General features: G+C 59.3%; 1 pseudogene; it reads left to right on the plus strand.

The window, feature by feature from the left end:
* The first annotated feature begins 966 nt into the window (after positions 1 to 966).
* On the plus strand, positions 967 to 9,024 carry LOC107966651 (sodium- and chloride-dependent creatine transporter 1-like; annotated as a pseudogene).
* Positions 9,025 to 24,496: the final 15,472 nt, after the last annotated feature.

Here is a 24,496-nt window from a genome sequence, read left to right on the forward strand (position 1 = left end):
AGCTCAAGGAAGGAGCGAGCACCAGGAGGAGACGGCTGCAGCCTGCCAGGAGCGGGGAGAAAGGGAGAGAAGGGGAGGCGGAGGACTGAGGGGGCCCGGGGGACGTCTTCCTAGGGCTGGGAGGGGCAGGCCGGGAAGCCTGGGCCGCACTAGGAGCGGGCGACCCTGGGGCGAGGGGCGGCCCGGAGCCCTGCGGGAGGAGCTGGCGGCCGCCCCAGGTAGCAACCATCCTGCCTCCCGCTGGAGCGGCGTCTCCTCCCCAGGAGGAGGGCAGGGACGAGGTGGGCGGACTGTGATGAGGAGGGCGGGAGGGAGAGGGGGGCCGGCCAGCCGTGGGGGTGGGGCGATAGTGACATCACCCCGGAGTCGGTTTTTAAGCGGCTGCCGGCCAGGAACTGGGAAGAGAGGGACAGTCGGAACGCGGTGACGAGTCGCTGAGCCCGCCGCGGCCCCGAGAGCGGCTGCAGCCGCCGCCGCCCGGAAGGAGAGGGCGAGGCGCGCCTGAGCCGCCGCCGCCGCCACCGCCACCGGAGTCTCGAGTGAGCCGCGCAGCCGCCGCGGGCCCCGGCCAGGGCCGGGGACGCGGGCCACAGGCCCCTCCTCCAGCCGCCGCTTGCAGACTGCGGGCGCCGATATCGCCCGCGCCCCGCTAGGCTGAGCCTCGGGTCGGGCGAGGAGCCGCGGCAGCCGCCACCGCCCGAGCCGCGGGCAAGAGCCTCCGGAACCGCTGCCGCCGACGCCCGGCCGGGCCCCGCCGACGCCCGCGCGCCCCGGGCCCCCGACACACAGGAGATTCTTCAGGCTCACTTTCAAGTGCTTCGTGGACTGCTTCTGACTGCGCCGCCTGTGCCCCACACCCCGCCGCCCGCCCGCCGCCCGGTCCCCCGGCCCGGCCGCCCCCCGGCCCCCGGTCGGCCCGCGCCCTCGGGGCCCTCCCCGGTGCCGCCGGTGCCCCGCGCCTGACCGCAGCCCCCCGCAAGGTGCCGCGACCCCGGCCCGGCCGTGAGGCCTGCTGGGGCCATGGCGAGGAAGAGCGCCGAGAACGGCATCTATAGCATGTCCAGCGACCAGAAGAAGGGCCCCCTCATCGCGCCCGGGCCCGACGGGGCCCCGGCCAAGGGCGACGGCCCCGCGGGCCTGGGGACACCCGGCGGCGGCCTGGCCGTGCCGCCGCGCGAGATAGACCTGGACGCGCCAGATGGACTTCATCATGTCGTGCGTGGGCTTCGCCGTGGGCCTGGGCAACTTGTGGCGCTTCCCCTACCTGTGCTACAAGAACGGCGGAGGTGAGCTCCCCCGCCCCCCGCGGCCTCCTCCCCCGGCAGGCCCCCGGCGGGCCCCCGACGCCCGACCCCCAACCCCCGGAGCCGCCGCGGAGGGGTGAAGTCCGGGCAGCGGTTGGCCCCTGGGCACGCGGGGTCGGGGCCGCCTCTGGTCCACCGCTGCTGCTCCGTGGCTGGGCCGGGCGCCTCCACCCCTCTTGCAGTCATGTGCCTGGCAGGGTGAGGGGCGGGGGCCGGCGATGCCCGCGAGGCTGCCCCCAGACTTCTGGGCTGGGAGGAGCGATTGGCCGCCGAGGTGGGAAAGCAGGCCTGCGCCTTGGGGTCTCCTCGAGGTAAGGAGCCCTGGCTGCCCCTACGGGTCGGGCACACAAGAGGCACATTGTTTGGGCCTCCCACGTGTGCACACACACGAACACACACACACACAATGGGCCACTCTGTCCCTCTCCCTGCCCTCCCCTCACGGCCCTCCCGCTCCTCCCCTCTGGCCCGGGCCTGGAACACTGGGTACCTGAGCCAGGCTTGGGAAGCCTGCGGCCTGGCCCGCCTGGCGCCACCACTGGACACACTGCATGCACGTCCCATGCCCGCCCGCCTGCCCGGGCCCAGCTTAGCAAGAGCGATGGGCATGCGTGTGTCCTGTGACTACAAACCACTGGGGTTCCTGGAAGCCGAAGTGACCCAGTGATGGGTGGGAAACAGAGGTCCAGAGCAAAGGCCTTTGCCCAAGGTTAGGAGGATGCTGGGACCTGGAGTCAGGCAAGTTGCAGCCAAGCTCGGCCTCTGAGTAGTGGAGCGAGCCCAGCCAGGGCAAGGGTAGGAGGCCCAGAGAGGAGAAGGGGGTAGTGGCACCCAGCTCTCCCTGCCCTTTTGCCACCCCCACCCCAGCCTGCTGTCCAGGGCCTGTGTCATGCCCTGCCTATCTCCTGTAGAGCCTGACTCCCTGGGCTTGCTAAGGCCGGCCTGGCCCCTCTTCCCACACCTGTATCCCTCTGTCCTTGCACGTGGCCATCCCACCAGCAGGGAACTGTGACCCACCCGCCCTCTGCCTTGGACCTCACACTTGCAGGCAAGCGTCCAAGTGCAGGACAGTCGTGCTCCCTGCCTTTGGATGAGCCCCTCAGGCCTGATCACCCAGCCTTGGCGCACATGCACACACGCACGTGCCCTCACTGTGCTGCCTGAAACAGGGAATTGTGGCACTAGGGACAGGCTGCGTGTCTGAGCGTGCGTGTCCTCCATGGCCATCACCCCAAGTGACTGTGGGGGTGGAAGCCCTGTGGGCCTGGCGCCTCTCTGCCACCCAGGGAATAGGGCTTCAATGGCCCAGGGGCTACCGTAGCACCTCTTCAACACACTGAACCCAGCCCCTCAAGACCCTACGTGGGGCCCGAGTCAGTGGCCACCCCTACACTGACTCACCCAGTGGGAAGTTGTGATGGGGCCTTTGGAGTCTGGGCTGGCCCACTGGGCCTGGGCAGCCTGACTGGGGGCCACCCTGAGTCCACCCTGTGCCTCCACCCCCAGGTGTGTTCCTTATTCCCTGCATCCTGATAGCCCTGGTCAGAGGAATCCCCATTTTCTTCTTGGAGATCTCGCTGGGCCAGTTCATGAAGGCCGGCAGCATCAATGTCTGGAACGTCTGTCCCCTGTTCAAAGGTGAGCAGCCCTTGGCCAGCCTCAGGGACTGCCCCCTTTTCCCAGCTGGCTCCCACTTGAGAAATCTTTTCCTGTCCTGAGCACCAGGCCTGGGGCCACGTGATGGCATCCCAGTCTCGAGGGGGGAGCCTGGAGGAGATGTTCAGGCCGCACAGTGAACTTGGGGAAGCAGGGACTAGAGGGGGCATAGGCAGCTCCACAAGGCAAGGACAGGCCAGGCATAGCCGGGCTGGGGATGGGACCTGCCCAGCACACTTGGCTCTCTAGGTAGGTCCTACTATTACTGTCCCCAAGGACGCTGGGGCACAGATAGGTGGAGCGACGTACTGAGGTTGCCCACTACGGGGGCAACTGTCTCCAACACTACCTCAGGCTACTAGAAACCCCCCCTCCCCACCACCACCACCACCAGCTGCTGAGGACTGGAGTTACTGGGTGGCCAGGTGGAGGCTTGGACCTCCTGGAACCGCCATGGTGGCAGTGGGACCCACAGAAGGGGCCAGGTGTGTAAGGCTGGAGACTCAACAGCACTTGGTCAGATGGGGACAGGAGGAGAGGGGCTCGCTCTGCCTTGGGTCTAGGGGGTGGCTGGAGGAGAGGAGAGAGGCTGGGGAGTCAGCCCAGTGTTGGGACTCACACAAGGGGGAGTCCAGGGGAGTCAGGAGCACCACAAACAAGGCTCCAGAAGGACAGACGGTGGGAGCACTGCCAGCCTCGGTGGGGAGATAAAGGGGTGGCAGGGGAGGTGGCCAGGAAAGAATCTACATGGCAAGGACTTCCCGGCCCCAGGCCTGGGCTATGCCTCCATCTTCTGCAACACCTACTACATCATGGTGCTGGCCTGGGGCTTCTATTACCTGGTCAAGTCCTTTACCACCACGCTGCCCTGGGCCACATGTGGCCACACCTGGAACACTCCGGACTGTGTGGAGATCTTCCGCCATGAAGACTGTGCCAGTGCCAGCCTGGCCAACCTCACCTGTGACCAGCTTGCTGACCGCCGGTCCCCTGTCATCGAGTTCTGGGAGTGAGTCCAGCACCTCTGGGCCAAGCCCATCCCATCCCCCAGCTCTCCCTCATGTTGCCCGGCTCCAGGGGAATGGCCCTGAGAGGGGACCAGGGTGTTTCTTGGCAGTCCCTCCTGGATCCTGCCTGCCCTTGTCTGCCCTCGGAGAGTCCTGGGGCCAGCCCCAGGGGCTGCGCCAGGTCAGCCTCACTCCTGGGTTCGGCAGCCTATCACTGTCCTGGTCACTCCCGCCTGATGGGGGAGCTGGGGCTGCATGTGGGGTGGGATGGGAGTGGCCTCCCAAATGCCAGGGGTTCGTGGGCTCCAGGCCCAGCCCAGATGGACAAGAGGGCCCGCTGAACCCTGGGCTGTGGGAGAGAAGGGAGCCACGACTCCTGGGGGTGGACCCTGTGGCTCCATCCTCTGCTGGCACAGGCCTCATGGGACCTCCCTCCCTCCCCTAGGAACAAAGTCTTGAGGCTGTCTGGGGGACTGGAGGTGCCAGGGGCCCTCAACTGGGAGGTGACCCTTTTGTCTGCTGGCCTGCTGGGTGCTGGTCTACTTCTGTGTCTGAAAGGGGGTCAAATCCATGGGAAAGGTACCACTGGAGGCATGCAGGGGGGAGGGTGGCTCAGCCCTGGGAGCTGGATGTCTGTGCCAGGCACACCCGTGGCAACGGGAGGTGACCAGACAGAGTCTAGCCCTAAGGAAGGGGGAGGTACTGAAAGCCAAGCAACACTACCCATCCTGCAAATCCAGGGCCCAGCAGCCTTTACTCCTGTGGGGAGAGGCCCCGGCAGGCACTGTCCCTTCCCTGTGCCCATCACCCCCACCGGTGCCCTCCTGCCAGTCTCTGACTCTTGTGACAGTCTGCTGGACCTGGTCTGGCCATCTGTTACCTGCCTATCTTGCCTTGGGGACACAGAGCAGAGTCTGGCCACATCCCTTGGGGGCTCCTGGTCAGGCTGGGGAGCCACCTGAACAAAGAAGACAATGTCCAGAGCTGTGGGACATGGCCAGCTCCCTGGGGGACAAGGTCCCCAGAGCAGCATGTGGGAAGAGGAGGCAGACAGTGTGGCAGCCGCGTCTTGCCTGCCTCTGCCTGGCCCAGTTCCACTCTCCACCTGCTCAGCCCCGACCTCTCTCCAGAAGAGGAGGGGGACCCGGCCCCGATCCAATATCCTGCTCCCTGCCTGGGCCTCCCACACGTGCACTGCCCACACACTCACACAGCTCTCACTCCCCACATGCTCCACGCCTCCTGTCCCCACTGAGGAGAGCTCCCAGAGGCTCGCCCGCTCCCCACTGACACGCGTCCCTGCAGACAAATGAGGAGCCCAGAGAGCTTCCCCACTGCACCTGCCAGGGCTGCCGGGGCCCAGCCTTGCCCCTAGCTTCCTCTGGCGGGAGCCATGGCTCGGAGGAGAATGGGGACCTCTGAACATACCTGCCCGCAAGGGGGACCGGAGGTGCTCGGAGTGGGCTTGTGAGGGAGGTGGTGCCGCAGCCCCCGCTGAGCAGCCTGGCCCCCCAGATCGTGTACTTCACTGCTACATTCCCCTACGTGTTCCTAGTCATGCTGCTGGTGCTTGGAGGGCTGCTGCCTGGCACCCTGGATGGCATCATTTACTATCTCAAGCCTGACTGGTCAAAGCTGGGGTCCCCTCAGGTGAGGTGGAGGTGGGGAGGCTGCAGCAGGACATTGGTGGGGGGAGCCCTGCAGGCCTCTCATGCCTGCGCTCTCCGGCCCTCCTCTAGGTATGGATAGATGTGGGGATCCAGATTTTCTTTTCTTATGCCGTTGGCCTGGGGGCCCTCACAGCCCTGGGCAGCTACAACCGCTTCAACAACAACTGCTACAAGTAAGCACTGCTGCCCTGCCACCCGTGCCCTGTCCCGCCCTGCCCTGCCCAGCAGCCTAACCCATCCACTCTGGCCCCTCCACCCCTCCGGGATGCCATCATCCTGGCTCTCATCAACAGTGGAACCAGCTTCTTTGCTGGCTTCGTGGTCTTCTCCATCCTGGGCTTCATGGCTGCAGAGCAGGGCATGCACATCTCCAAGGTGGCAGAGTCAGGTAGGGCCCTACCCCCAACCCCGCCTCCAGAGCAGCAACTGCCACCCAGATGCATGACGTACAAGAACACGCAATAGAAATGCTGAAAAGTGACGAGGATTCAAACAGAACTTGTCAGATTGTGGGCCTGTGGGGGCAGGTCCTGGGATTTGTCAATGTTGACAGAGACAGGACCTCCCAGCCCCTGCTGCACGACCCAGGGTTGACAGCACCTCAGAGGCAGGCGTGGGCATGGGCGCGAGTGTTGCAGGCAGGGCTCAGGGTGCACGCAGGGCAGGACATCGGCTGCAAGGTCTAGAGCCTGCACCTTTCCCACAGGGCCGGGCCTGGCCTTCATCGCCTACCCACAGGCTGTCACACTGATGCCAGTGGCCCCACTCTGGGCTGCCCTGTTCTTCATGCTGTTGCTGCTTGGTCTCGACAGCCAGGTTTGCATGGGGCTCTGGGACAGGGAGCCAGGAGAGGGGTGGAGTGAGGGCTGCAGGCAAGGAAAGGGGTGGAGGGTGGTGCGGGGCTCGGCCTGAGCTGGCCTGGCCACAGTTTGTAGGTGTGGAGGGCTTCATCACCGGCCTCCTCGACCTCCTCCCAGCCTCCTACTACTTCTGTTTCCAAAGGGAGATCTCTGTGGCCCTCTGTTGTGCCCTCCGCTTTGTCATTGATCTCTCCATGGTGACTGATGTGAGTGGGGTGGGGGGTCTGCCTGTGACCTCTGGTGGCCGTCTGCCATCCTCCCTGACTGGGCTCTGTCCCCCAGGGTGGGATGTATGTCTTCCAGCTGTTTGACTACTACTCGGCCAGCGGCACCACCCTGCTCTGGCAGGCCTTTTGGGAGTGCGTGGTGGTGGCCTGGGTTTATGGTAGGTCATGGCTGAAGGGTGGGCTGGGGCATGGTGGCAGGGAAGGCAGGTCTCCAGCTTGGCCCTCCCACCTCGCCTTGCCACAGGAGCTGACCGCTTCACGGACGACATTGCCTGTATGATCGGGTACCGACCTTGCCCCTGGATGAAATGGTGCTGGTCCTTCTTCACCCCGCTGGTCTGCATGGTAAGGGCTGGGGGAGGTGGGGCAGGGTAGGGGGGGAGGCGGGGCGGTGTGGGGTCCCCATTAACCACGGCATTCTGGTCTGTAGGTCATCTTCATCTTCAACGCTGTGTACTACGAGCCACTGGTCTACAACAACACCTACGTGTACCCGTGGTGGGGTGAGGCCATGGTCTGGGCCTTCGTGCTGTCCTCCATGCTGTGCATGCCACTGCACCTCCTGGGCTGCCTCCTCAGGGCCAAGGGCACCATGGCTGAGGTAAGGCTCCCTCCCGGCCTGCCCTCCCCTCCCCTGCTGTGAACATTCAACCCAGCCTGCTTCCTAGCCGAGGAGTGGCCCTGACTAGGGTGGCAGGCAGCGGGAGCTGGAGAGAGGCAGAGGAAGTCACCGTGGGGACGAGCAGGTGACCCTGGGGGCTTCAACATGTCCTCTCCTGCAGTGCTGGCAGCACCTGACCCAGCCCATCTGGGGCCTCCACCACTTGGAGTACCGAGCTCAGGATGCAGATGTCAGGGGCCTGACCACCCTGACCCCAGTGTCCAAGAGCAGCAAGGTCATCGTGGTGGAGAGTGTCATGGGACAGCTCAGCTCACATCACCAGCTCACCTCTGGTAGCCATAGCAGCCCCTGCTTCAGCCCCACCCCACCCCTCCAGGGGGCCTGCCTTTCCCTGACACTTTTGGGGTCTGCCTGGGAGAGGAGGGGAGAAAGCACCATGAGTGCTCACTAAAACAACTTTTTCCATTTTTAATAAAACGCCAAAAATATCACAACCCACCAAAAATAGATGCCTCTCCCCCTCCAGTCCTAGCCCAGCTGGTCCTAGGCCCCACCTAGTGCCCCACCCCCACCCACAGTGCTGCACTCCTCCTGCCCCTGCCACGCCCACCCCCTGCCCACCTCTCCAGGCTCTGCTCTGTAGCACACCCTTGGGTGACCCCTCACCCCAGAAGCAGCAGTGGCAGCTTGGGAAATGTGAGGAAGGGAAGGAGGGAGAGACGGGAGGGAGGAGAGAGAGGAGAAGGGAGGCAAGGGAGGGGCAGCAGAACCAAGACAAATATTTCAGCTGGGCTATACCCCTCTCCCCATCCCTGTTATAGAAGCTTAGAGAGCCAGCCAGCAGTGGAACCTTCTGGTTCCTGCGCCAATCACCACCAATATCAATTGTGTGAGCTTGGGTGCGAGTGCATGTGTGCGTGAGTACGTAGAGTATATATAGATCTCTATCTCTTAGCAAAGGTGAATACCAGATGTAAACGGTGCCTCTGGGCAAAGGAGGCTTGTATTTTGCACATTTTATAAAAACTTGAGAGAATGAGATTTCTGCTTGTATATTTCTAAAAAGAGGAAGGAGCCCAAACCATCCTCTCCTTACCACTCCCATCCCTGTGAGCCCTACCTTACCCCTCTGCCCCTAGCCTAGGAGTGGGAATTTATAGATCTAACTTTCAGAGGCAAAACAAAAGCTTCAAGCTGTTGCATGTGCGAGTCTGTTGTGTGGATGTGTGTGTGTGGTCCCCAGACCCAGAATGGATTGGAAAAGTGCATGGTGGGCGCCTCGGGGCTGTCCCCACGCTGTCCCTTTGCCCACAGGTCTGTGGGGCAAGAGGCTGCAATATTCCATCCTGGGTGTCTGGGCTGCTAACCTGGCCTGCCCAGGCTTCCCACCCTGTGCTCTGGGCTGGGCACACCCCCGGGAAGGGACCCCGGACACGGCTCCCACGTCCAGGCTCAAGGCGGATGCACTTCCTGCACCTCCAGTCTTCTGTGTAGCAGCTTTAACCCACGTATATCTGTCACGTCCAGTCCCAAGACAGCTGAGTGACCCCAAGAAAGGCTTCCCTGACACCCGGACAGAGGCTGGAGGGCTGGGGCTGGGTGAGGGTGGTGGGCCTGCGGGGACATTCTTACTGTGCTAAAAAGCCACTGCAAACATAGCAATAAAAACCTGTCATTTTCCAAAGGAGGCTTCTGCTTCTGCCTCTGCTGCTTTAAGGGGTCGAGGTGCAGGAAGTAGGGGAACCTCCTCCAGCTGGAGCTGCTGTGGTGGGCAAGGCTCTACTCTGGAGGCCTCTGAGGCCGGCACCCTTCTGGGGACTGGGAAGGGAGCAGGGAAGGCAGCAGCCCAGGGAAAACCTTGTCCCCCTGGAGCCGAGGCACCTGGGGAGAGCAGGACAAGAGAGCTGGAGAGCAGCCACACCCGCGGGGAAGGGTGGGTGTAAAGCCATGGGTGCTGAAATTTTCAAAATGTTACCCCAAGAATTTGTCACTGAACAGGTGCCTTGTGTCGCTTGGGCCAGGCTGATAGCAGCAGAGGGGATAACTTTGCATCAGGGATCAATTTTGAAGGTGGAGCCAATAGGGGTTGTGCATGACCAGGATGCAGGGCTCAAAGAGGAGTTAAGGACAACAGATTTGGCCTGAGCAAGAGGAAAGATGGAGCTGCCAGGTCCTGCAACGGGGAGGCAAGGAGAGAATGGTCTGGAGTCAGCCTTGGGTGTGTCATTCAGGAAGTGTCATCCAAGTGGAGATGTCTAGTTGGCAGGTGGACACAGGAGTTCCAGAAAGTACTGGAGATGGAACTTTGCAAGTTCTTACCACATAGAGATGACACTGAAAGCCCTGAGCCTGGGTGAGCTCACAGGGACGCCGCAAGTCCTGGGACACAATGAGAGGGGCAGAGGGAAGATGCGGCAGCAATGGGGGAGGATGCCTGAGAGCTCCTGGTGGGGTCCTGCAACCTGAGCCAGTGAGTACCCCTCACAGGTCAGGGAGGAGCAGTGGCTGGCTCCATCTGTCCAGTGCTGCTGCTGCTGCTGCTGCTGGTGAAGGACAGTGACCTGCAAATGCTCACTGAGTCTGGCAAGGGTCACAGGGGCCTGGTGAGGGTGGCTTGCATGAGGGGTTGCGTGTGAAAGGCTGGTTGGTGTGCGATTGAGAAAACGGTGGCGGCAGCCCAGTGTCATCTGCAGACGAAGGGAGAGACAACAACATAGTTTACCCAGACAAGGAAATATGAGCCGGCCTGGAAAGGGAAGGCACTCCAACACACGACACAACATGGCTGACCCCTGGAGGGCATTTCTGTGAAATGACCATCATAAAGAGACACTTGCTATAGGGTTCTGCTCCTGTGAGAGAGACAGGGCCTTACATGAGAGGAGGGAGATCCACAGAGACAGAGGGCAAGGGTGGGTGCCAGGGGCTGGGGACAGGGTGGGGAGTGTTGAGTGGGGACAGAGTGTCAGTTTGAGAAAATAAATTCTAGAGGTAGATGGAAGTGGTGGCTGCGCAACACTGTGACTGCACTTAATGCCACTGAATTGCACACTTAACGATGGTGAAAATGGCTCATTACATATACATTGATGACACTATATATATGTGTGATATGTATGCATTTTACCATGAGAAGAGGTGGAGAGGAATTGAAGACAGTGAGTACAGACAGGTCTTTCAAGGGGCGGGACCCGTGCACAAGATGAGCATGTGGCACCCCACCCTGAAAGGGCTGGGCACCATGGCAGGGCACAGCAGGCAATGCAGTGGGTGGCTCAGGCAAGCACAGAGAGCATCAGGGATCGGAGCCTGTGAAGGGGGAGCAGGTGACCCCTCAGAGCAAAGTGACAGCTTGTGCTGCTCCCTTTGCGTCCTGCCCAGGACTGCTATCGTGCTATGGGAGAACCCCCAGAGGCCCTGCTCCTCAGCAGGCAGCACCCCCCATGGAGGGGCTTTACCCCTAAACTTCTGGAGCCAGGAGAGGGACCTGGCTTAGAATACAGCCAACCAAGAGCCTGGGTGAGAAATACATGGACCAGACAGGGAGCAGAGAAAGGAGTGGCAGTGCAGTCCCACCCTAGCTCAGCTGGGGGCTCTGGAGCCTGTCCTGCGGTCCCTGGCCCCCATCTCTTCGGCAACCACTGTTTCTAGTTTTCTTTTTCTCCCTGAGAAGCCTGTCCTCTCACCATGCCTGCGCCTTCAAGAACCCCACCTGGCTGGCAGCTCCCAGATCTCCAGCCTGGCCCTCCTTAGCTGCAAAGGTGCTTCCCAATGTCGGCAAGACCTCTCCCCAGGGTGCCCCAGGCCTTCACACAGCCCCTGTCCCCAGCCGACTCCAACTGTCCTGCAGCCCACAGTCACCCCCAGGACCCCTGAGCTCAGGCCAACTGCTTTATACACTGTCAGCCAGGTCTCTGCCTGGATGACAATCACCCTCTGCTAATTGTTCTCCACACCTCCAGGCCAAATGCCCTCCAAGCCACCTCATGCACCACAATGACACCAAACACACAGAAAAAAGACATTGAAAAAAGGAAACTTCACAGAAGCATGTCATTTAAAGTGGGTTCTGATATGGAGACACCATTACCTCAGGACTTAGCTCCCACATGAGGGGTTAGGACACAGAGATCAACAAGCAGCAGGCTTTGCCCTCAAGCAGCTCGCAGTCTAGTGGAAGATGGGTAAGAAAACAGATCAGGATGCCCACGGGTGCAGATGCCCTGGAACAGAAGCTGATCCAGGAAAGCACGAGCCTGAAGGCCACCCTCCAGTCTAGGCTGGGCAAGCGCCTCAATTTTCATCTCTAAGAGCCTGTGCCCACACCCCCTGCCCCAATGTTGTTCCATCACTCCACTAGAAAGGGCGCTCCAGAAGCTGGCCTCATGCAGCTTTCTGTCTGCTGCTAGCCTAGGCAGAACAGCGGAAGAAGCCATCAGGGCTGGTGAGGGAAGCACCCGTTTGGACTTTAGCCTTTCAAAGCTCAGAGAAGGGTGAGCTCAGGGAGGCCCGAGGTAGCCAAGAACACTTCCTGGAGTAGTGGTATCAGCCTTCGGCCTTGGCACAGCAACCAGAGGGTATTGCCCATGTGTCCCCTACTCCCTCAGACACCACCTCTCAGACCGCCTGGAAAGGGACAGAACTTGTCACGAGGTGGCTGTGCTCTGAGCACAAGGGAAGGGCGACAGGATGCTAGAGAAGGGAACCACTGGCCTGGGCCTGGACAGGGCAGGGAGAAGCAAGCATGCACAGCAGGCCATCAGCTACCCTGCCAGCATCAACATCCTTCAGGGGTCCCCCCAGTTCCAGGAGACACACCTCTAACCTGCTCCCCTGACCCTTCCGCCCAGTCCTCATGCAGACACCAGGCATGGCAGAGGACCTGCAGGGTGGGAGCACTGTGCTGCGGGCGGGGACTGCCTTCCTCATGTGCTACTGGAGAGCAGCACAGTGCAGGGGCCTGGGCACTGGCGCCAGGCAGGAAGCCCCGGTTCTGGCCTGGCTTGCTGTGGGCCTGGAAGACACAGCTTTGAGGGAGCCACGGGAGGGACGCCCTGGAGCCAGCACCAGCCCAGCACTCTGGTGGCAGGCACACACCCAGCACGTTCTCAGGGCCAAGGGCCCCAGCCCCTTTCTGCCTAGCTCTGCCCTGGGCCAGCTCCAGGTCACTGCCAAGGACAAGTCTCCTCTCCCAGCTGGCATTACTCAGAGGTCATCCTGCAAACCTTCAGGAGGGGGTGGGGCAGGGAGTGACTAGTGGCATTCTGCCACGTTCTGTCTGTCCCAAATGTGATGAACAGGAACCCAGAGAAGGCAAGCGAGTCCTCTACCCAGAAGCTCTGCCGGTTTACTGAGCCTCCCAAGCTGCCCACACCCAGGGAGGCAGACAGGACACACACTCGGTGGGTGGCCCTGAAGCGAGGCCTGGCCCAGCCCGGGGAGCAGGAGAACAGAGAGGGCAGGGCCTTCGAGAACAGTTGTGAGCCTGGCCTTCAGTGGGGGAAACAGGTTGAAGGCCTGTGGCCCCTTGGGGGCTCCAGGCAGGAGAGAAAGCAGAGCCCTCTCCATGGCCACAGTCACACACTGCACCACATACACACCATGACAACTTTTATTGCCCTCAAGAGAAACTCCAGTCCACCTGCTCCACCCACCCTCCTGCGGGACCAAAGAAAACACCCAGAGGGCAAAACAAAAAGGGGCTCAAACCAACAGGAAGTCAGCCCCACCGCAAGCCAGACTACAACTAACTCGTGCCCTCCACGCTCAGGCGTGGAAGCCAGGGCCGTGCCAGGCCTGGCCAGGCCAAGCAGGATGACAGCAAATGCATTCTGAACGTGTAGCAATCAGGTACCCTGTAATGTGCTTGGAGAGTGTGGACAAGGGCCGAGATGACGAGCTCTGAGCTGTGGAAGGGAATGGGGGAAGCAAAGGGCACAAACAGAAGTACTGGAGGGAGAGGCTGGGCTCTCAGGAAGCAGCAGGCATGTGCCAGGTGGAAGCCAGCTGCAGGTAGGAGAGGAATGAGGCCCTTACTCTTTCTTCTTCTCCATGGGACCATCTACTGTAGCCTGGAAAGGGACAGAAATCCCACAGCAGTAGGTTGGCCAGGTCCACTCCTCCCCTGCCACCTCCAGCCCCAAGCCCCAGAGGTCCAGCTCGGTTCCCCTCTCTCCTAATGAGAGCTATTCAAGTGAGCAAGGGGCCCCCTCCCCGGCTGCACCCAAAGGCCTGCCAGGGTGGGAGCATCAGCCCTGACCCACGCTCTAAGGAAAGCCCTGGACCTAACGCCAGCCAGGGAGGACTGCCAGGACCTCACTGGGGGCTGAGTCCTGGCTGCAGGGAACAGCAAGGTATCCAGTACCCTTCAAGACCTGATCAGGCCCTTCCCAACTCTGCACACCTTTGACAGGTGCCCTCGAAGCCCAAGTCCCATCTACCAAGCCTGCCCTATACAGAGGGCACGGGTGCCCTCTGTGAGGCTGGACCCTTCCTCCCCACCTGCTGTGGTGCCCAAACTTGGGCCACCAAGCACTGAGGCCAGCTGTCCAAAGTTAGGAGTATTTATGTGGCCCTCACTCCCAACGTCAAGACCGCCTGGCTTCCAAATGTGGCCTGGTGCACCCAAGCTAGTCTGAGGACTCGGATCAGGCCTAGGGCAGCAGGTGATGGCCACAACTAGTGCCTGCTAGGGGAGGTGCCTTTTTGACACCTTGTGCCCTTACTTGCCCAGGGATCTTTGCCCTATGTCACCCCCCAGCACTCTAGGAAAGAAGGCCAGCAGTGGGTCCCAGAGTTTCACCTGCTTCTTTGTTCTTGACTAGGCCCCAAACCATGGAATGAGCCTGAGCACGAAGTTAGGAAGGCTTAGAGCCTAGTGAGCCAGTGCCACTCCTGAGGGCTGCCTCGGCAAGTGCCTACATCTGCTGCCAGGCCACCCCTCTCCTGCCCGGTGAATGGTCCCACTCGGTAGGGCAGATGTGGCCAGGGGAAGTGGGGGAGAGGGCAGCCGGCCCCTGGGCCCCTAGAAGGTTCCCTTCCCACCCGCAGGGGCTGCCTCATCCTGCTCTGCTTTCCTGCCCTGGGCGCAGCGATACGTGAGGGCTGACCTGCAGCTTTGCGTGCTCCTCCAGCAAGCGGTCATACTCCTTGGTGAGGCCCTCAGACTGCTTCCGCATGGCCAGAACCTGGTTTTCAGCTTTCTCTAGTTCTTGAAATGATGTAAATGACCAAGAAAACAGAAATGAAAAGACAGGAATCGGGGGTAAAAACCCAACTTCTACAGACACCAGAAACTGGCCCAAATCTATCTCAAACGAGGTTATACAGGAGCCTACTTCTCAAAATAAAGCCCCTCTGCTTTTGCAGGCCCCCAAAGTAGAGGGAAAGGCTGACAAAAAAGCTCAAGATAAAGCAAAAGAAATACAGAGGACATCCCCCAGTCCCTTTAATGGAAGGGAACTCTAGTGGCTCTCGGCAAGGGTAACCTCCAGGGAGGCTGAGAGTGGGAGACAGGGAGGAAGATCCCAGCCTGAAAGCGAGACCCAATGACAACCATGCCTTGCAGACAGCAGCAGCAGGCGAGGCCTGTGGTATTGTGGGAAAATGCCCCAGACTTAAGTCTATGCGTGGAAGACCAAAGACAGGCAGGCTGCCTGGGAGCTGCCCACTCCCCTCCTGAACACCACTCCCACACTCCCCTCATTCTAAGCCCCCAGGCATGCTGGGGCTACCGTGCCACACTCTGGATGGGAAAGCCCCATTGTGCACTGCTCTAGTGCAGGGCAATCGGGGCCCACCAACTGCAGCCTGGTTCCTCCTGAGCCCCATTCAAACCACTTAGCCTCACTGGCCTGCCGGCTAAGCATGGCTGCATTGGGGTTGGAGGCGTAGGGTGCTATTTGTTTGTTTTCATGCAGCCCTCGAGCATGCATGCAAGGCTTGTTACTAATACTTTGGCACAAAATGGGCAGCAGCGGGCAGAGGACGCTCCTCTGGACTTCCCTGTGGGGAAGGACATGAGGTCAAGCCTCACTTTGCTTAGTGCTGGCCAGCTCGTCCTTTAGCTTCCGCAGCTCAGCCTTCAGGCTCCTGTTCTCTTCCTCCAACTTCACCTCAGCATTCCCGACATCCAACTTGCCTCCATCAACAGCAGCTCACTGGGAAAAGTGCCAAAGGTCAGGGTTACTCAGGAGGGAGGGAGGGAGAGGTCCCAGCCCCATCCTCCCCACTGAGCTGCGGTTCCTCAAGCTGCCCTGGCCACTCGCCCCTTCGGAAATGTCAACGCGGAACAGAGCCACCACTTGCTCCCAGCTCCTAGGCAAAGGCCAGGGCATGGCTGCCCGCCGAGGGGAAGAGAAGCGCCAGTGGGGCCACCTGCTGCAGCTCGCCAGCCACGCCTTGCCTGCCCCGGCCCCTGGCCCTGCCTCCTTCCCGAGCAGCAGGGCTCAGCAGCTCCATGGTGCTCACCAACCCCTCCGCGGATGGCGGTGCCTTGTGCTCTCTACACAGTGCCGCTCACTGCAGTCAGGAGCCCCCAGTCGACCTGGCCAGCTCTATCCCACCTCTGCATCCACATCCCTCCGAGCTTGCCTTGCAGCTCACCTCCTGACAGGACTTCTAAGACTGGCCAACTACCCTGCCCCCACCTCCTCTCCAGCACTGAGGGATGCCACAGACCCCGAGTTCCAGAGGGGGTGCGGCAATCTTGCAGGGAACAAGGGCCTAGCTGAGGGCTTTTGGTTCACAGCAGAGGGCCTGGCTCACTGAGGGGCCATTTTTCTCAGGGAAGGGTCTGACTGGAAGCAATGGATGGAAACGTGAGCAGCAACACCCTCCTCCTCACCGGGACCCCCACACACAGACGCCTCCAGCAGGCATACTCTCCCCACTGAGGACTTCCCCTCTGCGCCTCCACCCAACTCTGGCTTTTCAGGCACATTTCCCAGGGTGATAGGCTAGCAGTAGCCACTGAGGCCCTAAAGAATATGGCTCCTGTAGTATAACACCAGGACGCCCCATGGTGGGTCGAGAAACTGGACTCACCTTCTTGAGCTGGTCATTCTCAATGTACTTCTTGGCCGCCTCACTAGCACTCTCCACCTGCTTTTTAAAGGCTTCATTGGAGGCCAGCAGTGTGGCCTGCTGCGACATGAGAGTCACCAGGCATCTAAGCAGGCATGATTATTTACAAAAAGAAGGGAGAAGTGAGAAAAAGAGCATGAAGGGCTGGCAGGAGCACCTCCTGGTTGCTCCCACTCAACACCTGGCTCCAGCCTGGACCTGCCCTCTTGCCAAGGCAGCCGAGCGAGAAGCCGCCAACCTGGTGCTGGCAGCGTGAGGGAAAAGGTGGAGCCCAGGAGCTGTCCTCTGCTGCTGTGCCCAACGGCCACCCTCAGCTCTGGGAGGGGCTGGAAGCAGGAGCCTGGGGGCTGGGAAGAGCCTGGATACAGCATGAGGTCCCGGAACGTGGCACCTTCCGGGTCGGGGCCTAGACGTGCCAGACAAGCCACAGCACCACCTTCCTCCCCGCAAGGCTGGGCTTGCCTTGGTAAGCTAATCAATCCGAGCACTTCCAACATGCCAGGCCGCATCCTCACATCTACCTGATGAGGAAGTTACTATCACTGTCCCAGCTTATAGAGAAGGAAACTGAAGTTCAGCAGCGTAAATCAATGTACCCAAGGCCAAAAACCAGAAATGGACATGGCTGGAATTCCAAATTATGTCTGCCTGACTCCAGAACCTGAGCTTGGAACCACTCTACTCTCTAAACTAACAGGGAACGGCTCCCAGGTCCCAATGTAAGATAGAACTCTCTTCTCTGGCCAGCCTCCTTCCCAACCCATCATTCAGGCTGCACTGGAACACATCCGTTATGTAACAGCACCCCAAACGAGGTCTTCTTGGGCTGGAGGGTGTACAGGAATCAGGACACAGGCACACACTGCCTATCTGAAGAAGCCAGGAGAGACAGGCAAACACGTGGCAGCTGGAGGCAGATGCTAGTCCCCAAACAGAGATTGGAATGGCCACTTCATTTCCCTTGGTTCACCCTTGCCCCGAGATGTTAGCTGGCAGGAAGAGAGGAGGGAAGGACTCGTTCAAACAGTCAAAACAAGGCAGAGGTTCCTTTCTCACACACCTCAGAAGGCAAGGGTCACACAGGGCCTGGGGGAAGGAAGAGACAAATCTGCTTAGTCCAGGGTGCTTCAACAACAGCTTACTCAGAAGAGTCAAAGTGGCCTCCTGTCCCAGCCAGGCCTTCACACTTCGCAGCCTCTGCTCATGGCCGGGGCAGCCCGGAAGGGCTGGAGAAAGTAGAGAGCAGACAGGGTGAGCTACCTCCCTGGCCCAAGCCATGGCTGTCCAGGGCCTCGGAAGAGCCCCTTTCGAGATGTACTCAGGACAGAAAGTACCCACCCAGGCCAGGAGACACCCCTGAGGTTCCCGGTTTGGGGAGAGGCTCCCAGGGGCCCCTGGCAGCACCAGGAGAGCCAGGCCATTGATTCCTGGCAGAGAAGGAGAGTTTCCAGTGACATGTGCTTTCTAAAATTAGCGGCCCAGGACCTCGTGGCCTAGGGCTCAAGTTTCCCTGCCTCAGCCCGCAGCTGCCCACCAGCCTGCCCCCCACTGGGCTGCAGCCTGAAGGTGGAGGAAGCTACTGAGCGCCCTAGGAGCCAGAGAGAAACAACGCATCTGACTCACATCGTCATAGCCAGAAGTCACTGGGGAGGCCTAGAAAGAAAGGCAAGTCTGACTAAGACCCAACCCCCGGCAAGGAGCTGCCCAGCCCCAGAGCAGATCCCAGTGATGTAGAGAGGAAGAGGACCACTACTCCTAGCTGGAATTGAGGGGTGGGGGTCATGCCACCTGGTGGTAGAGAGAGGACCAAGCAAGACTGAAGGCTATACTCCCCGCCACCAGGCCAGGCAAGCGGCTGCTGGTGAGTGCCCATGGCTGTCACCCCAGTACCCAGGGAAATAGCTAACACAAATGCTTCCATGGCAGTGCAGCAGAGGCCCAGCTCTTTTTGGACCGTTCCAGGCCTTTCCCGGCTATTGAGAACCAGGGCTTCCAAGATAGGCCAGGACATACACAAAGTCCAGCGCAAGATCCACGCCGTGTCTGTCCGAAAGCCTGACCCTGCTCAGCCCAAGCCCAGGCCTTTAGTTCCCAGCCTTGAGACAGTCTGGGGCTCCCCTCTGCCAGGCCCTGGTTCCCCTTCCTCTTGCCAACCCTCACAGGCGCTCCCCACCCCCACAGCACCCTAGGCATACTACTCCCACTGCACCCCCAGCCCGATAGTTCTTTTTCACACCTTCTAGGTCCTCTCTCTTCCTGCTGGATGACCCGGGATCATTCTCCCTTCAGGAACCTCACCTTCAACTGCTTCCTTCCTGGAGTCACCCTGCCCAAGCCCCTGGTCTTTTCCCTCACATGTATTCCTCAATCTAGGCTGGCCAAAGCCTGCCCTTCCAAGCCAGCAGCAGGGCCACCAATGGCCTCCTAACCACCCAGGCAGGCGGTCACCCTGAGCTCCTTGCTCTGCTGCTAAGTTACCCTCCTGATGTCCCCTCGCAACACCCTCCTCCCACTGTTATTCTGCTCCCTCTGGGGTCTACACTTTTCAGCTGACACCCTATATCTTCTTCCCAGCCATTCTTATCCCTGAAAGGGTTTTCTCTGCGGCCCAGACTCATACCTAACCTCCTGCTAAACATTGGCTCCTGGATGTCCCCAGAGACATTCTAGACTCAGCTTGTCCAAAACGGGCCTTCCCTTCTCCTGCCTGACCTGACCACCTCATGTAGCCCCTGCTGTAGTGGTGGGCAGGCAAACCACCTTAGACTCGGCCCTCTTGGCCCCCTAGCCCAGGCCGCAACCCAGCGCTTTCCATGTCAACTGCAAACATGCCCGCTATCATCCCCACTGCTGGCGCCTCCTCCCTATCTGCCACCATACGGCTTTCCCATCCACCTCCCAGAGCAAGGCAAATCCGACCATGTCAGCCCTCTGCTTAAGCCACCTGCTGCCAGCACGCACGCCCTCAGTGAGCTCTCCTCCCTCACTAACCATGTGGCCCCCTTCTCTAGTAACACCTAACCCCTCACCATTCCTGGAACACACCTGGCTCTGTGTGGCAGTCCTCCAGGCCGGAATGTCCTCTCGACCCAGCTCAATCCTCACCTCCCCCCGAGAAACCCTTTCGGATCTCCCACCCCATCAGAGGGACGCCTTCTGGGGGCTCCTGCAGCAGCCTCCTAGGCACCCGCATGTAACTACCTCATTCTCAGCTCTCTGCGTGGCTGCCATCCGTTTATATGGCTGCTCTACCAGGCTATGAAGGTCTTTAGGCTGGGCACTGTGCCTTCATCTCTGCACTCCCATACCTGGCACACTGAAAAGGGGTCTTGTGCCCACTCCAGCAAGTATAGCTAAAAAAAGGGGGGCGGGGGCGGGACTGGGCTTCCAGATGACTGGATCCCACTCCCAGGAGAGGAAGTGCTCCCTGATAGGTGAGGGGACAGATTTGAGGCTGCACGTAAGGCTGGACAGAATCTCCCTGGGCCTAGATTGCACCTGTGTTCACCTGGGAGCCTGGCACCAAGAGTGGCAGAGACAGACACAGAGCTGCTCAGTTTAGCAACAGAGGAGACAGAAGACAGGGGTGGGAAGGCGCCATCTCAGACCCGTGCTGATGGGCAAGCCAGGCTCATCGCTGCAGGGAGAAAAAACATTCAATGCCACGACCTGAAGGCACAACCCAGGGCTCCAGCCTCTGCATCCTCACACCCTCAGTCCCCACCAGGGCCCAAGCAATGCAGACCAGGTCCTCTCTGATCACTGGCATTTTTCAGCCTGGGAGCCAGCCTTCTAGAATATTTTCCTGCTCCCTCACATTGGGTCACTCAGGCACATTAACGTGCGCTTCTGTCTGTTCCCTTGTAGCTTCCCAGGCCCCCAGGACAGGGCACGGAACATGGTCTTTAGCTTCTGCCTCTGCTGGATCTCCCAAGTAATCTTACCTGAATCACTGTTCTTAGCTATTCATTTCCAGAAAACAGGAAAGAACCTAAGAGCCGAAGGCATCTCCTACAGATATAGGGTGGTCACCAATAGAATGGCCTGGGGTCCAAAAAAAGGCCAGTGAATGAAACTTAACAGAATCCAGATGTGGCCTTGGCAGACACATGGCAGCCCCAAATGCCTCAATCTGACTGGGCTTCCTTCATAGAATGTTGTTGGACACTGAGCAGGGCTGTCGTGCTTTTATAAAGGGTTGAGTAAACCAGAGAAGGCAGGAGAAACAGATCCTCTCCACAGACTCTAGAGAAACAGGGCCAACCATATCAAGTGGGGAGAGCCATGGCTCATAAGCACTTTTCGGCAGCCCTTTCTTCCCGCACGAGCAAGGGGAAGAGGACATGGGCTTAATAGGAAATGGGGAAGAAGCAAGTCCCGACCAAAAGATTCCATGCTGTGGCCACCCCCGGCCCGCCCTGCTGACCTGACGGGTCTCAGGTGAGTCAAGTCATTCAACCCCCAGCCCCTGTATATACATGGCGTTCACACAAGCTCACTCCTCTGCCCCCAGCCGGCAGAAAGCTGGTGTCCCAGCACCACCTGCTGACTTTTCAGGCCTACCGCAGGGTGGCCAGTGGACTCTGCGTGAACATGCCCCAACTGTGGAAGAAAAAAATGAGGCAGCGCCCAGGCAAGGAAGCAAGTCAGGTGACGCCTCAGGAAGGCTTCAGTGAAGAATGACTAACACCAGGGCTTCCACTGCCCTGAGCGACTCTTACCCACCAGTCTGGAATCAGGAAAACAGGTTACAACTGGGAGAGTCACCTAGAGCAGACCCGAGAAGGCTGCCCCAAAGGGCTGCCCCAAGTCCATTTTGGTACAGCTGCCTTGCCTTCCTTGTAGCCTCCCAGCACACAGACACTGGAGAAGACGGGAAGAGGAGGGCTAGAGCTGGGGGAAATGGAGGCCGTTTCAAATGAGAACATGCCTTGTGGCAGCTCCAGCCCACGACCCAGATGGAGCTCGCCCATCCTGAGGACAGTGCAGTAAGCACAGGGCAAAGGGGCAGGTGTGGGTCTCGCCTGTCCTCCCTTATTCTTGAGAATAAGTGACATAGACCAGCTGGGTTTCTGGGGTTTTGCTGTGTATCTTTTTTAAAACCAGCTATCTGAGGGGTTTGGGGTAAGCTGGAGGGTAGAGAGCAACCGAGTGAGGTAAGACAACTTAGGCAAAGGTAGTCTGTGATTAGATGACTCAACCTAAAAAAGAAGAAAAAGCAGCTCAGCAGAGAAGCACGGGCAGCTCCATCTGGGCTAATGACAGCGATGGGATTCTACCCTGGAGGGGTAAGGAGGAAGCAAAGATGCCTGTGGATCAAGTTCAGATCAGCAAAAATTCAGGGGGCTTCCACACAAACAGGGGCCTTCCTGCGACTGGCTGCTAACCAGCACTTTGGGCCTAACCTTGATCGCCATTTAAGCTGAGTAAGGCAGAGAAGGCAGTGCAGGTCCTCTGAACACACAAACCCCAGCCCAGAGGGAGCTGCTGTCCCCAACACACTCCAAGACTCAAGAGGGCCTCTCGCTAGCTGTGCCCCTGAAGTGCAAGGTTGGCAGGAGGGGAACAGGAGCGACTGCCGGAGTTTTCCACAAGTGGAAACCAGTGGCTCATCCAGTGTGGTCCCCTGGAGGTGGCCCCGATGCATCCATCTTCACAAACTCTCATAGCTCCTAAGACCTGAAAAGCTGAGCTTCTTGTCTAAAAAGCCCGACAAGTTCAACTCAGTCACACACCTAAAGCTGTCGCCGTCAGCCCAGGACAGCCCATTCAGTCACCAAAGTTTTCAGCGGCCCTTCATATGTGCCAGGCCCTTGGCACTGAGCTTAACAGTCTAAAGGGGAAGAGCCCAGGTTTTCCATGATGGGTAACCCTGCCAAGTGCCACGCCTCAGAGCTGCATGTGCAGGCTGCCCTGAGACCCGAGGACAGCACTATGGGTCAGCCACGGACATGGTGTGGGCCCCTTGGAACAGGCTCCACAGGGAAGCCTCAGAGATTCATGAAGAGGAGGTTCCGGCTGGGCCGGCAGCTGGAGGGGGTGTTCCACACAGAGACCCCCAAAATGCTCAGAGAATTGAGTTGGGGGAGAGCATGTATTACGTGAGGCTCTCCCATGAGACCCACATGGCTGCTTCATGACAGGTGGAGGCCGAAGCAGAGACTGTGGGGGAGCCGCGTCCTGGAGGATCCATGTGATAGCAAGCCACTGGAAGTGGGGTGCACAAGCCAAAGGGGGGAAGGCAGGTGGCAGGGAGCCCACTTGGTCTATATGGGATGGTGGTGGCCCCACCACAGCAGTGGTCCCAAGGGTTGTGAGAGAGAGGCTTAGGAGGTGACATCTACAGGCTGTTTCATGGGTGGAGTCCAGCTCTGCAGGCTGAAGACTTCTGGAGTTTGGCTACCTGAAAACGTGAAAGTGCCTCACCCTGCTGGGCCACACACTGAGAAATGGCCACGATGGTTGGGCAGTCACATGGGACAAGAAGAAAGGGCAGATCAGCCCCAGGCTTCTGGGTCAAGTGATAAGACTGAGACAGTAGTGGCAGAGGCAGGACAAAAGCTCAGAAGGCTTTGGCTGGGAAGCTGGGACTCTCCCACTGCTATCCCAGGCAGCAGCAGCAGACTATGGGGGCCAAGGGTACTGGCTTGCTTCTAGGTGTGATGTTTCCTTTCAGGCCAGGCCCCCTTTCCCAATTACAAGGGCTACTCAGGGGTTCTCAGGCTAACCTCCTATGTGTCCTAAGCCCAGTCCCCCTGAAAATTAATGCTAAGCACCAGGCTTTCTCCAGAACATGCTCCCCTCCTTGGCCACTAACCTGCTCACATCCTCCTTCTTGATCATGCTTCCCTCTTCCTTCTGCTCCCCGATCTTCTATCGCTCTGCTGGAGCCTGGAATCCATCCTGTCATCACATTCCCTCTGTCCCAGCCTCAATACCTCTGTGAAGCCAGCAACCCAAGCTCAACTGCCTGGAAGCACCCTATCCTTATCATCTGCCAGGCCTCCCCTGCTCAACCCTGCTCTCCCTGTCCCCTCCTTTCCTTGCTGTCCCCAGGCCTGGCCAGAAGTCCCACTCTGCAACCAGCCCTCACAACTAGCATGATAGTGTTACTCCATGGGCAGCCAGAGCTCCCTTTCCAGCAGGGGGCTGCGGTTTCACATTCCGAAAGTCCGGAGCAGAACCAAGATCATCTCAGACTCCCAGAGACTAGAAAAGCCTGCTGATTCAACTCCACGTGGGCCTCTAAGCTCTGTCCCCTCAACCCCACTTCTGCTACCACTGCCCCAGTTCAGGTTCCCAGCAAGTCTCACTGACAACCTCCAACTTGGTCTCCCCACTCCAGGTTCTCCTGCTCCACTCCATCCCATACACCCTTGCAAAATATTAATCCACACAGGTGACTGCATCCCAGCAGTACTGGAATACCCACTAGGCAGGCTCTCTACCACTCAGAAAAGTTGCATACGAAGTCTGGAGCCTTTAACTCCTAACTATCTAACCGGCTCGGGCCATGAGTACCTGCTCACGCCATGAATACCTGCTCGCGTTCAAGAACTGAGCCTCTCCGTGGGACATAAAGAACATGGAAAGAAAGAGGGGTGGGTGTGGTGGCTCATGCCTGTACTCTCAGCACTTTGGGAGGTCGAGGTGGGGGGATCACATGAGGACAGGAGTAGGAGATGACCAGCCTGGCCAACATGGTGAAACCCTCTCTCTACTAAAAATACAAAAATTAGCCATGCGTGGTGGCATATGACTGTAGTCCCAGCTACTTGGGAGGCTGAGACATGAGAACTGCTTGAACCCAGGAAGCGGAGGCTACAGTAAGCCGAGATTGTGCCACTGCACTCTGGCCTCGGCGACACAGAGAGACTGTGTCTCAAAAAAAAAAAAAAAAAAAAAGAAAAAGAAAAAAGAAAAAGAATCAACAACAACGACAAAGAAACAGACAGATAATAGGAGTGGCACGGGTGCTCCAAGAGGATCAGGAGGCCCAAAGAAAGCGGACTAGCTGAGGCCACTGTTTATGACGTCAGAAGCAGAGCTGCAGTCTCGACGTCCAC

This window comes from Pan troglodytes, chromosome 18 (assembly GCF_028858775.2).
Source record: "Pan troglodytes isolate AG18354 chromosome 18, NHGRI_mPanTro3-v2.0_pri, whole genome shotgun sequence".
Classification (NCBI taxonomy): domain Eukaryota; kingdom Metazoa; phylum Chordata; class Mammalia; order Primates; family Hominidae; genus Pan; species Pan troglodytes.